We start from the raw sequence: 13,112 nt of genomic DNA on the forward strand, positions 1-13,112 counted from the left end.
TTAGTTACGGTTCAGTTCAGTCCATCATCACTGAAGATTTGGGTACGAGACACGTGTCTGCCAATTTTATGCCAAAACTGCTTCAGCTGACCACAGAGACACTAGGGGCGTCAGTTGCACAAGATCTCCTTGATTGTGTCGAGAACGATGAAGACGCTTTTAAATCTTTGCGTAGACCTATGAGCAGGTATCGCCAAGCTTTTGGCAAAATTTGATGCAGATTCCCTGCTCAATTTTCTCTGACATGGCCAATGCGATGGTTACACGCTATATCCCTTCTTTCCTTCCAAGCACCGCTGTAAACAGCGGAAGTGAGCTAGAAAATTCAGACTTAGTGCGCATTTACAGTAGAGTTCAAGATAAATCAATGCCAAGCAGTTTTACTTTGCATGCTTTAGCTTCGCGACTACGACAACAGTCCGGATACTTATTGATCAGACCTCGTATACACATACACCCAGACACACACATTTATTCGTTCCAGCCTTCCTGTTGTGCCCCGTCGTGACCACGATCAACAAGCTGGAACTCATATCTATCCATCTTTCTTTAAACATACACCTAACACCTATATGTATATGTTTCTTATATATATATATATATATATAGTAGATATATGTTACGAAAAGAAAATATAAAATACACGTGGAAATGTAAGGGTAAAATATGAATAAAATCAACGAAAATGCACATTGCAAATAAAAAAAGGCTATTTATGACAGGTAACGACAAATATATTCATTTAGATTGACTGAGGTAGTAATACGAGTCATAAAAGTCATTATTATGAGATGATTATAAGATGATAATAAAGTAAGAGAATAAAACGGACCATGGTTTACGCAAAGTTATTCATCGTTTGAACAATATATATATAATTATATATATAGATATAGATATAGATAGATAGATAGATAGATAGATAGATAGATAGATAGATAGATAGATACTATATATATATATATGTGTGTGTGTGTGTGTGTGTGTTTATATATGTGTCACCATATTTATCCGACTATCGAATTTCCCTCACAAAGCATTGTTATCCCGAGGCGATGGGGGAAGGCACTTGTCCAATGTGCCAAGAAGTGGGATTGAAACTAGTCGTACATAGCTGCAAATTGAACTCCTTTCCTGCAGGCACGTACTCACATACTCTTACTCTTTTTTACTCTTTTACTTGTTTCAGTCATTTGACTGCAGCCATGCTGGAGCACCGCTTTTAGTCGAGCAACGACCCCGGGGACTTATTCTTTGTAAGCCCAGTACTTATTCTACGGTCTCTTTTGCCGAACCGCTAAGTGACGGGGACGTAAACACACCACAGCATCGCTTGTCAAGCAATGCTAGAGGTACAAACACAGACACACAAGCATATACACACACATACATATATATATATTATATATATATATATATATATATTACATATAACACAGGCTTCTTTCAGTTTCCGTCTACCAAATCCACTCACAAGGCTTTGGTCGGCTCGAGGCTATAGCAGAAGACACTTGCCCGAGTTGCCACGCAGTGGGACTGAACCCAGAACCATGTGGCTGGTTAGCAAGCTACTTACCACACAGCCACTCCTGCGCCTATGTAAATAAATAAACTAATATGTTTATGCACACACACACACACGCACAAACACGCTGAATGAATTGAAATTCATTGGATGAACCCACAAACAAGCATACATATGCATAGATACATGCATTTGAATATATATGGGTGTTTGTTTATTGTTCATATAATTTATATGCGTAAAAGTTAAGAATAAAAGTTCAGAATACATGTGTGAAATTTATATATTTTTTTACACTCTTTCGTGAAATAATACTGAAATTTATTTGGGAATAAAATTTTGTGGTGTCTGTATATGTGAGAATTCTATTGAATAAAATTATGCTGAATAGTGACTCATTTAAACATGAAATTGTGGTATTTCGACTTTTTTGTGCACTCTTATTATTTATTGCTTTGTTTTGCAAGATGTAATGTCAGAAATAATAGTGTTTTGTTTTCATATTTTAACTTGATTTATTCATTTCATAAAGATTCCTTATAGATTTTGTCTCAAAACAATGATAGTGCCTAGTTGTCGGGTAGAAGTGTACATAAAAGAAGTACACACGATTGTGCACAAATAAAAATATCCATAACTTGTTTAGGTCTTTTTGGACAGCCATGCGTGACAATTTCATAAGGTGTTAACAAAAACTGCAACTCGTCAGGTCTTTTCCCAACCACCGAGAGAACTACCTGTAGGTTATTTTTTCATATCAAGTCTAAATATGCATTTAATAATTACGTAAGCACGGAAAATTACTTACATCTCTCGATATATAACTATAACTCCTTTGATTTACTGTACTTTATAAGTAATCATTATAAGCACTAACTTGCATGTTGTTACTTATATGTTTTTTTGTACAAACTGATATATATATATGTGTATATATGTATTTGTTTGCATGTTTGCAAGTGTTTGTATGTAATATTTGCATTTCTGCATGCATATAAATCTATCTATCTATCTATCTACTATCTATCTATCTATATCTATCTATCTATCTATCTATCTATCTATCTATCTATCTATCTATCTAACTAATCTATCTATTATCTACGTATGTATATATATATATATATATATATAATATATATATAAAGTATATATTAACGAAAAGATATGACATAGGAAAAGTTCCATATCATAACCATATTTTATACTGTTTCATCTTTTTCTCTTATTACCGCTCTATAATCATCTACCACTTGTTCTAAAACATGTATATTGAGTTCTATACCAAGTCATCTGTCGCGCAATGCTTAAGCTAAATGTGTGTGTATACACACGCGCGCGCACGCGGGCACACATACGTATAAAATAAAAGAAGGAAAATGCTCACAATTTAGATAGTTTTACTATATTTTTGAAATATATTTTATAAGTAAAAGTGTATTGTGTTTGTCGACCAGTTTCGCCATCGCTAGTCATGATATTGAAACTATAGTAAATTCGTATTTTCTCAAGAAGATTTTAGTCCTTTTTGTGTGTGGAGATGTTTGTGAATGAATGAATCAACAAAACATTACAATATTTAAGGGTAGGTAATTGGTGATCGTTATTATTCGGGACAGGGGAGGTAATGAATAAATATAGAAAACACCAAAAGATAAATTAGTGAGATGCAATATGTTCAGTAATGAGTATGTGATCACGAATTAAAACATATACTGATACCAAAGTTGGTTACGCATTCGTATTAGGCGTGTTCTGAATTTTTCGATAAATACATTTTCTTTATTTAAGCGTTCTTTTTCTTTTATTCTTTTACTTGTTTCAAGCATTTGACTGCGGCCATGCTGGAGCACCGCCTTCAGTCGAGCAATTGACCACAGGACTTATTCTTTGTAAACCTAGCACTTACTCTATCGGGCCACTTTGTCGAACCGCTAAGTTACGGGACGTAAACACACCAGCATCGGTTGTCAAGCGATGTTGGGGGACACACCACACACATATATATATACGACGGGCTTCTTTCAGTTTCCGTCTACCAAATCCACTCACAAGGCTTTGGTCGACCTGAGGCTATAGTAGAAGACACTTGTCAAGATGCCATGCAGTGGGACTGAACCCGGAACCATGTAGTTGGTAAGCAAACCACTTACCATACAACCACTCCTGCGCCTTGCACTGGTAGATGGGGAAAACTGTGAAGCTTTGTTGGATATTACCTTCACATGTGTATATGTATTCACTTAAAGGAATCTGTCTGTACTGCAGGAAACGAGTCTATTCCTTGTGTAGTGTGGTTCTCCATCTAAGCGTCATACTTGTCTGTCGTATATAGTTATGACCACAACCTGAACAAGTTATAACATAAATTAGATTCTCGGAAGCACAAGTGAAGACCCACAAACGCACACACACATACACACACACATACATATATACATATGACGGGATTCTTTCAGTTTCCGTCTACCAAATCCACTCACAAGGCATTGGTCAGCTCGAGGATATAGTAGAAGACATTTACCCAAGGTACCATGCAGGGGGACTGAACCTGGAACCATGTGGTCGGTAAGCAAGCTACTTTATTTTCAAAAAAATTGCCATAAAGGCATGATACTGAGTAGCTTGTGGGCTGGACAGAAACATTGATGAGATGAATGATGATATCAATGGGAGGACACAAAAAACGCCCGTCGATTCTTTGCTTCTCTAAAACATTACTTTTTACACAAAAAAGAAACCGAGGTATTGAACCTCTTACTTCCGTTTTACAATTATTGGACTTAATAGTCCATTTACAAATTGAAACATTATTATTTTTAACAAAAAAAAAAAAACAGACCGAGGTACTGTACCTCTTACTTATTAGACTTAATAGACCATTTACAAATTAAAATATTTTTTACACAAAAAACAAAACGATATATTGAACCTCTTCCGTTTTTTCGATTTTTGTACTTTATAGTCAATTTACAAATTGAGGCGCTGAGCCTCTTTCACACTTAAACATTATAACGCTGAGGCATTTCAATCTCTTGTCAATTTTCCTCCCCAACATCGCTTGTGCCCGTATACTCCGCCATCACCCACGCCTCGTTTAAAACCAAGGCGGGCTCTGAGTCGGCATCGCCCGGCCACAAGCGATATTCCTCTTTGAGTCCCTCCAGCCAACATATCAAGGGCAACGTTATGGTTTCCACAGCTATCTGCGGAGGCCATTCGGGTTCTCGTGTGAAAGTTAAAGGTATTCCCTTATAGTGTTTTTCCACCACCTTTCTACCTCTCCACCTCTGTAGAAGATCAATAATTTGTCATCCTCCGGGATCGAAGTAGTCAATTCTACCGTTGGCAGCACAATTCCCGCCAACGGTGTCTCTTCCTCTGCCGGCAGCACAACCGACGAGGTTTCGGGACATTCCGGTACTATGTCACCGGCTGCCGGCAATGTCCCGTTTTTCTTCCTCTTCCTCACTTTTTTATTCTCAGCTGGGGGAGGGTGCGTCTCATCCGTGACCAGGAGATTCGCTTCCCTCCCTCATCCCTAGGATCCTTCGGTGAGCACCCATTATTGCTCACCTTATTCCTCTTGCAGCCCTTCTTTGAGGAGTCCTCCGCCTCCTGGCTGCCTTCGTTCCTTCTTCTACAGAAGTCTCCATCAACTGCTCCAGGTCTTTTCTTTGTTCCTGAGGACAGTTTTTCTTTATATCGCCAGGCTGCAGGTACCGATGACACATGTGGGGGTGGAAACCCTCATGAATCACCGGGTACCTGCACCCGGCCATCCTAAAAAAATCTGGACAAACCAGATTATCGACTGATTGGATCCACAGGGTCAAAACAGCTTTCGACCCCACTCAATCAGCTGCAGGCAGAATTTTGACATTTAAGAGCTTGGCTCTGTTGCCACCCAGACCCCGACAGATAGTGTCTTCTATCCACTCGGGCTCTATTTCGGGTGGAAGCCCACACACCCAAGCTCTTGTCAATTTCCTCCCACCAAATGTGGGGGGAAGCAGACTTTTCTTCCCTTCCAAGGGTTGGCTCGCAAAAAACTCGAGCCTCCCCAGAGGTGTCAAACTACACCGTTGCATATTTGCTACCCCTTGCAATAAACTTAACAGTTGGTAGTTATTCTGCCAACTCCTTTTCAATATCCGTCTGAGAGAACACAGTGATAGTGTCGAGGGACTTAGAATATGTCCTCAACACCACCGTTCTCTCATTAAAGTTTTCTCCCACTGCTTGAGAGTCACAATTTTTCACTCCACTACAGTGTCTTTTTATTTTGTTGCCATGCTTGCAAAAGAAAAAATAAAGAAAAATGTTCAACACAAAATCCAAAATGTTCCAAATAAAAGTCCAAGAAAAATACAAAAAAGAACAGAAAGACAGAGCAGAGAAAAAGAACGATGGAAGACAGTTCAATTCACGGCAACACAATTCCGCCACTCAGGTAATCCACAACAATACAGGTACTCCAGTTCACCGTCGCAGCACACAAAAATTCCTCCATGAATTCATAAAATTTCCAGATTTTGGTATCGAGACACGCCCACCAAAACAACAATTCTCACAGCTAAGTGAGTCACTTGGCGCGACCGCAGCAGACAAATGTCTAGAACCCAGTGAGGATTTCTTATTCGAGAAAAAAAAACAATATAAAAAAAATTAAATTCCCCACCGAATCCCTAAAAAGACAGATGCCTACCTTGCAGTCGCACCTTCAACGATTCTTTAATTCAAGACGGCTTCCAAGTACGTCTTGACAGTGTTCACTCTGACAAACTCAGGCATGCGTAAGCGAGGTAAGCAAGCTACTTATCCTACGGTCACTACTGCGCCTATGGTTACTTACCCCATTACTTATACATATATTTATACACACGTACATAGAAACATACATACGTACGTACATGCATATATACACGCACAGAGTTTAGCAATGTTGAACTTTGTTGTATTTTGTTAACATGCTTTACGTTCACAGGTCAGCTTCTACTGGTTGTATTGCATTTTTTGGAAATCAGTGAAATAAATGATAGCTACATAATGTCACCCTTTTAAAGCCTTGTTATTATTCCAGTATTTGAAATCAATACCCAGAAGAACTTTATTTATATGAGAAATGTAAGCACTCTAAAGAATGCCATTAGTGATTTCAAATTTTGGCACCTTAAAAGAATGCCCTTATTACAGCCCAAGATAGGACGGCGAGCTGCCAGAAATCGTTAGCATGCCGGGCAAATTGCTTAGCCTCATCTCGTCCATCTTTACGTTCCGAGTTCAAATTCTGCCGAGATTGACTTTGCTTTTCATTCTTCGGAGATGGACGAAAGAAGTAACAATAGTGCACTGGAGTTGATATAATCGACTTACCTCTCCGCCGAGCTTGCTAAACTTGTGTCAAAATTTGAGGCTATCATTACTACACAGGATGAATATCTTTATATAAAAAAGTGAGGTTGTGTGCTGTCTGTCTCCTACGATTTAGATTCCTTACTCCCACATTTTGCGGTGCAGTTTAACCAAAACCGGGTATCTTATAGTCGTGATTCATATCGAGCCCTTCTGGGTATTAGCGCGCGTCTACGATGAGTCTACGATTTAAAAAAATTTACCATCAATTTTTCTCATTTTTAATGCATTTTTAGCATATATAAGGGAAGTAACTCTCTAAAAATTTACTATTAAACCTCAGAACGTAAAAAGCTACAGTAACACCCACCCCTTTGTGGTTAGCCATATTGAGATGGCTATTATACTTTACATCTCTAAAAATGCTTATATAGTTATTTCCCTTACAAACCCGAGCAACGCAAATAACAAAACTTCTGTACCTAAAGCCTAACGTCAACAGATGGTGTTGTATATGCGTTTTGGAGTGAATGCTATATACATATGTATATTAAAGTTGACAGAAAAGTTAGCAGGCCGGGCGAAATGCTTAGCGGTATTTTGTCTGCCGTTACGTTCTGAGTTTAAATTCCGCCGAGGTCGACTTTGCCTTTCATCCTTTCGGGGTCGATAAATTAAGTACCAGTTACGCACTGCGGTCGATATAATCGACTTAATCCGTTTGTCTGTCCTTGTTTGTCCTCTCTGTGTTTAGCCCCTTGTGGGTAGTAAAGAAATAGGTATTTTGTCTGTCGTTACGTTCTGAGTTCAAATTCCGCCGAGGTCGACTTTGCCTTTCATCCTTTCGGGGTCGATAAATTAAGTACCAGTTACGCACTGCGGTCGATATAATCGACTTAATCCGTTTGTCTGTCCTTGTTTGTCCTCTCTGTGTTTAGCCCCTTGTGGGTAGTAAAGAAATAGGTATTTTGTCTGTCGTTACGTTCTGAGTTCAAATTCCGCCGAGGTTGACTTTGCCTTTCATCCTTTCGGGGTCGATAAATTAAGTACCAGTGAAACACTGTGGTCGATATAATCGACTTAATCCGTTTGTCTGTCCTTGTTTGTCCTCTCTGTGTTTAGCCCCTTGTGGGTAGTAAAGAAATAGGTATTTTGTCTGTCGTTACGTTCTGAGTTCAAATTCCACCGAGGTTGACTTTGCCTTTCATCCTTTCGGGGTCGATAAATTAAGTACCAGTGAAACACTGGGGTCGATATAATCGACTTAATCCGTTTGTCTGTCCTTGTTTGTCCTCTCTGTGTTTAGCCACTTGTGGGTAGTAAAGAAATAGGTATTTTGTCTGTCGTTACGTTCTGAGTTCAAATTCCGCCGAGGTCAACTTTGCCTTTCATCCTTTCGGGATCGATAAATTAATCACCAGTTGCGTACTGGAGTCGAAATAATCGACTAACCCCCGTCCCAAAAATTTCGGGCTTTGTGCCTAGAGTAGAAAAGTATATGTATATGTACATATGATGTGTAATGTGTCATCTTTAGTTAAAATTCTGTACAAATATATCCACGCTGTTCTTTAAAACAAAAGGCAAGGCTTTATATCCTTATCTAAATTTCTACTCGTTAATATGATGAGAAAGCAATATTTTGATGTAAAGACAGAATTCGTTAAGTTTGTTCTTTCTTTCTTGTTATAAGTCAGATGGGAAGGGCAGATTGGGACATAATTATAAGGGAGAAAGATACAGGTGAACTCGAACGTGAGAAACAAACAAGTTTTTGAGAGTTTGTATTATTCTATGTGTGTGTCTAAATACGTATTTTTGTGTGTGTGCATATGTATTATGTATTCACATATATGTGTGTGTGCGTATGCATGTGTTAGTATTTGTGTGAAAATGTCTGTTTCTGTTTACGTGATCATACAATTTTTTATTTAGTGAAATTTATGGTGTGAAAATATTGACTCCAGTGTAGTTTTATGAAAAGTCACCAAAAATAACGTTTAAACTTATTGCGATTTATCAGGCTATACAAAATCTATTTTCTTCAAGTAATATTACAAAGCAATTTTATATATCAAAACACATACCAAAATTGTTCTCACGTTTTTAGAAAATGTGGTACATCTTATGAATTTCTTTATGTATTCTTAGTCACCACCCAAGTAAAGTTGCTGTTATAAACTCATAACTCGAAGAACAACTTAAATACGTAGTGGTTAAGAGCGCGGGCTACTAACCCCAAGATTCTGAGTTCGATTCCAGGCAGTGACCTTAATAATAATAATAATATAATAATAATAATAATAATAATAATAATAATAATAATAATAATAATAATAATAAATGCCCTGATGCAGTACCAGGCAGTGGCTCTCATGGCTTCTGATCTTAACTGATTGGAAGTGTTATCATGTACATTGTTTTGTCTTGGTATAAAAGATGGGCTACAGCAAATATTCTGCTCAATACCACAGATTTGCTTGTCAGTTGTTTGACTTTAACCAGTTGAGCATGTCCCTTAATGGCTGACGATATGAAAATTCTAACTGGGCCCCACCTGCAAGGTCGTGTGCTGTTTATCTTGATATGAGATCACCATGTCGCGCACATACAGTTGTGATGCATGTGCCTAGTGTACCCTTATCAGACGGGTAGTCATGATGGGTATACTGGGCTTCATATATTTTACCCCTGTGTCACTTTGATGGCATGCACTGCTCTCTCACTCAATAATAATAATAATAATAATAATAATAATAATAATAATAATAATAATAATAATAATAATAAAAATAGTAATAATAATAATAATAATACGTATTTTTGTATGTGTGCATATGTATTATGTATTCACATATATGTGATAATAATAATAATAACAGCATCGAAAAATACTTTAGGAATGAGGAGCCATGTTCGAAATTTCCCCAAGACACCTGATGAAGGCTGGAGAGTATATCAGCCTCAACGTTGTGTTAACAACAAACAAGATGAGGACAAATATCCGTCAAATGTAAATTATGTAAATAATGTACATAAATCATCATCTCTTAAATATAGAACTGAAAAATATATTGTAAGTGAATATACATAACTAAATTCTATTCCTTCATATCTTATTGGCGCTACAGATATTTCTATGTTTGTAGTGTCGTATGTAGAGAAGCTAGCAAAATGAGATTTTAAAACCAGTCAATGGAAAGTATAGCGGTACACAGAATATTTCAATTTATTTGAAAATAGCTTCAAATACCGAGAACTCCCTGAATAATTCCAGTAGTGTGAAATCTGAGTTCAGAATTCAATTTATTTGAACAATAAACTTTAAATATCTACTCACTTCCTTATTTGTTTACTAATAGCAGTGTTTGAATTCATATATGGCTGGTTGTTTTTTATCATTCGATACACTGATATTGTCAATAAGAACAGCGATTAAGGTTGCATTGTGTAGTACTTCATTTGACGCTAACTCAATCAAAAAGAACTTTTGAAAATCGAAGTACTGCAAAGCTTTGGAATGCTAAATTATGGAACATACATCCCTATAATCAATATGTTCTCTCAATCAACATTTCTTCTGTTCAATATAGCATTTAATTTCAGTACACCGTTCATGAGCATAAAAGTAAAAAAGTAAAATTCTACTTCATTTGCGAATAATATTATTCATACTAAGATACCTAGTATGAACACAGGAAAATTTGTTCTTTTTCATACAATAATAATAATAATAATAATAATAATAATAATAATAATAATAATAATCCCTGATGCAGTACCAGGCAGTGGCTCTCATGGCTTCTGATCTTAACTGATTGGAAGTGTTATCATGTACATTGTTTTGTCTTGGTATAAAAGATGGGCTACAGCAAATATTCTGCTCAATACCACAGATTTGCTTGTCAGTTGTTTGACCTTAACCAGTTGAGCATGTCCCTTAGTGGCTGACGATATGTGCATCTCTGATCACTGGCAGAAGTAGTGGGGGAGCATCATAGCCATGTGTTGAGAGGGATTCTTTTGGGGTTTGAATAGTTCACCTCTGGAAACATGGGTGGTTCTTTCAACATCCTTAAACAACCCTTATTCAGGGACCGTTTGAGCGGGATGGGCTACTCGACCTGAAGAAAATTCTAACTGGGCCCCACCTGCAAGGTCATGTGCTGTTTATCTTGATATGAGATCACCATGTCGCGCACATATGGTTGTGATGCATGTGCCTGGTGTACCTTTATCAGACGGGTAGTCATGATGGGTATATTGGGCTTCGTATATTTTACCCCAGTGTCACTTTGATGGCATGAACTGCTCTCTCACTCAATAATAATAATAATAATAATAATGATAATAACAACAGCAACAACAACAACATCGAAAAATACCCAGGTTCGAAATTTCCCCAAGACACCTGATGAAGGCTGGAGAGTATATCAGCCTAAGTGTTGTGTTAACAACAAACAAGATGAAGTCAAATATCCATCAAATGTAAATTAACAAACAAGATGAAGACCAATGCCTTGTGAGTAGATTTGGTAGATGGAAACTGAAAGAAGCCTGTCGTATATATGTATATATATATAAGTGTGTGTGTATATGTTTGTGTGTCTGTGTTTGTCCCCCTAGCATTGCTTGACAACCGATGCTGGTGTGTTTACGTCCCCGTCACTTAGCGGTTCGGCAAAACAGACCGATAGAATAAGTACTGGGCTTACAAAGAATAAGTCCCGGGGTCGATTTGCTCGACTAAAGGCGGTGCTCCAGCATGGCCGCAGTCAAATGACTGAAACAAGTAAAAGAGTAAAAGAGTAAGACAAATATCCATCAAATGTAAATTATGTGAATAATGTAAATATAATTTTCTTTAAAATTTATACTGATAAACAACTGACTTGCTATTATTTTTACAATGGAATTGGTTTGATCCTTAAAGATGATATGATATAAAATATGTCTACTAATTATTATTAATTTACACTTATTCAGAACAATCAATGTGTATTTAGCGTTATTTGCCATTTCAAGAGAAACGTTTAATTAATAAATTTAGAAATCTTATTACGATATGAGAACGTAGGTATAAACTATAGGATATATATTTCCCTATTGTAAATTAAATATAATATCACTATTATCTTTTATATAATTCATTGTGTTTGTGATTCTGCTGTATTTAAGGTATCATTACAATAGCTCACCATGTAAAAATATTCTAGATATACCATTTACCAATGTTACAAATTTTTCTTAAGTATGGGCCTGATTGTTAAATTCTCAATGTAATGAAATTTTTAATTGGGCTTAATAGTATTTGAATACTAAAAAATTCTGCTTGTACAAGCATAGAGTGCCAATATGGATAGCATTTGCTTAACATATGAATTTTAAGTGATGTCACGAATCATCTTCTGCTTCCTTTTTTTATAGCACTGTTTTTAAAAATATGTTGGACCTGCTCAACCGCAAGTCTATCGACATTTTGGTGTTGATTTTGACCCCATAAACCGACTTGTGTTCCTTCGAAATGGAGCTGTCAGTCTCCACTCTGGAGGCGTTCAACACCATGACCTCGGAGAAAAACTTTCTATTTGCACGGTGTCTGTGACCAAAGGGTGTCTTTACCCTTTTCGCTAGCTTTCTTACAAAGGGGTCTAAGGCTCTTAGCTTAGAGTTTTTTGGGGCAACCAGATCAAGCCATCTCAAGTGTAACTGCCCGAAATGGTTATGACTTCAGAGAATTGACTGACAAAAGAAAGCCAAGAATGACCCGTCTTTTTTTGCCTGTCCTTCTAATTGTTTCTCTGTCTTTGTATCGTCTATCTGTCCATACGTTTTAATGCCATCTATTGCATTTTTGTTCCATTTATATATATATATATATATATATATATATATATATATAAACAAAATTAGCACGAAGCGCAAGGATGCATAAAAGCATCAATCTGCTAGAAATAAGAGCTAAAGTCTTACTATAAACCACTGTAAAGCACCAAGATAACAAACCAAACAACAGTAGGCGAGGAAACAGAAAGAATTGATATATTCAAAAGAACACCCATGAAAGAAAATGCTATTTTGGATAAGTACATATCCGAGTTTCGGCTTTTGGAAATAATTCTTGGAGCCTCTTCAGTGTAATCCACCTATTAAAAATTTGTGTCCGTCCATTAGCGTACTGGTCTTCCTATGCATTAAAAACACAGTACATGGTGCAAAAATATCTACGAAG

This window comes from Octopus sinensis, linkage group LG18 (genome assembly GCF_006345805.1).
Source record: "Octopus sinensis linkage group LG18, ASM634580v1, whole genome shotgun sequence".
Taxonomy (NCBI): domain Eukaryota; kingdom Metazoa; phylum Mollusca; class Cephalopoda; order Octopoda; family Octopodidae; genus Octopus; species Octopus sinensis.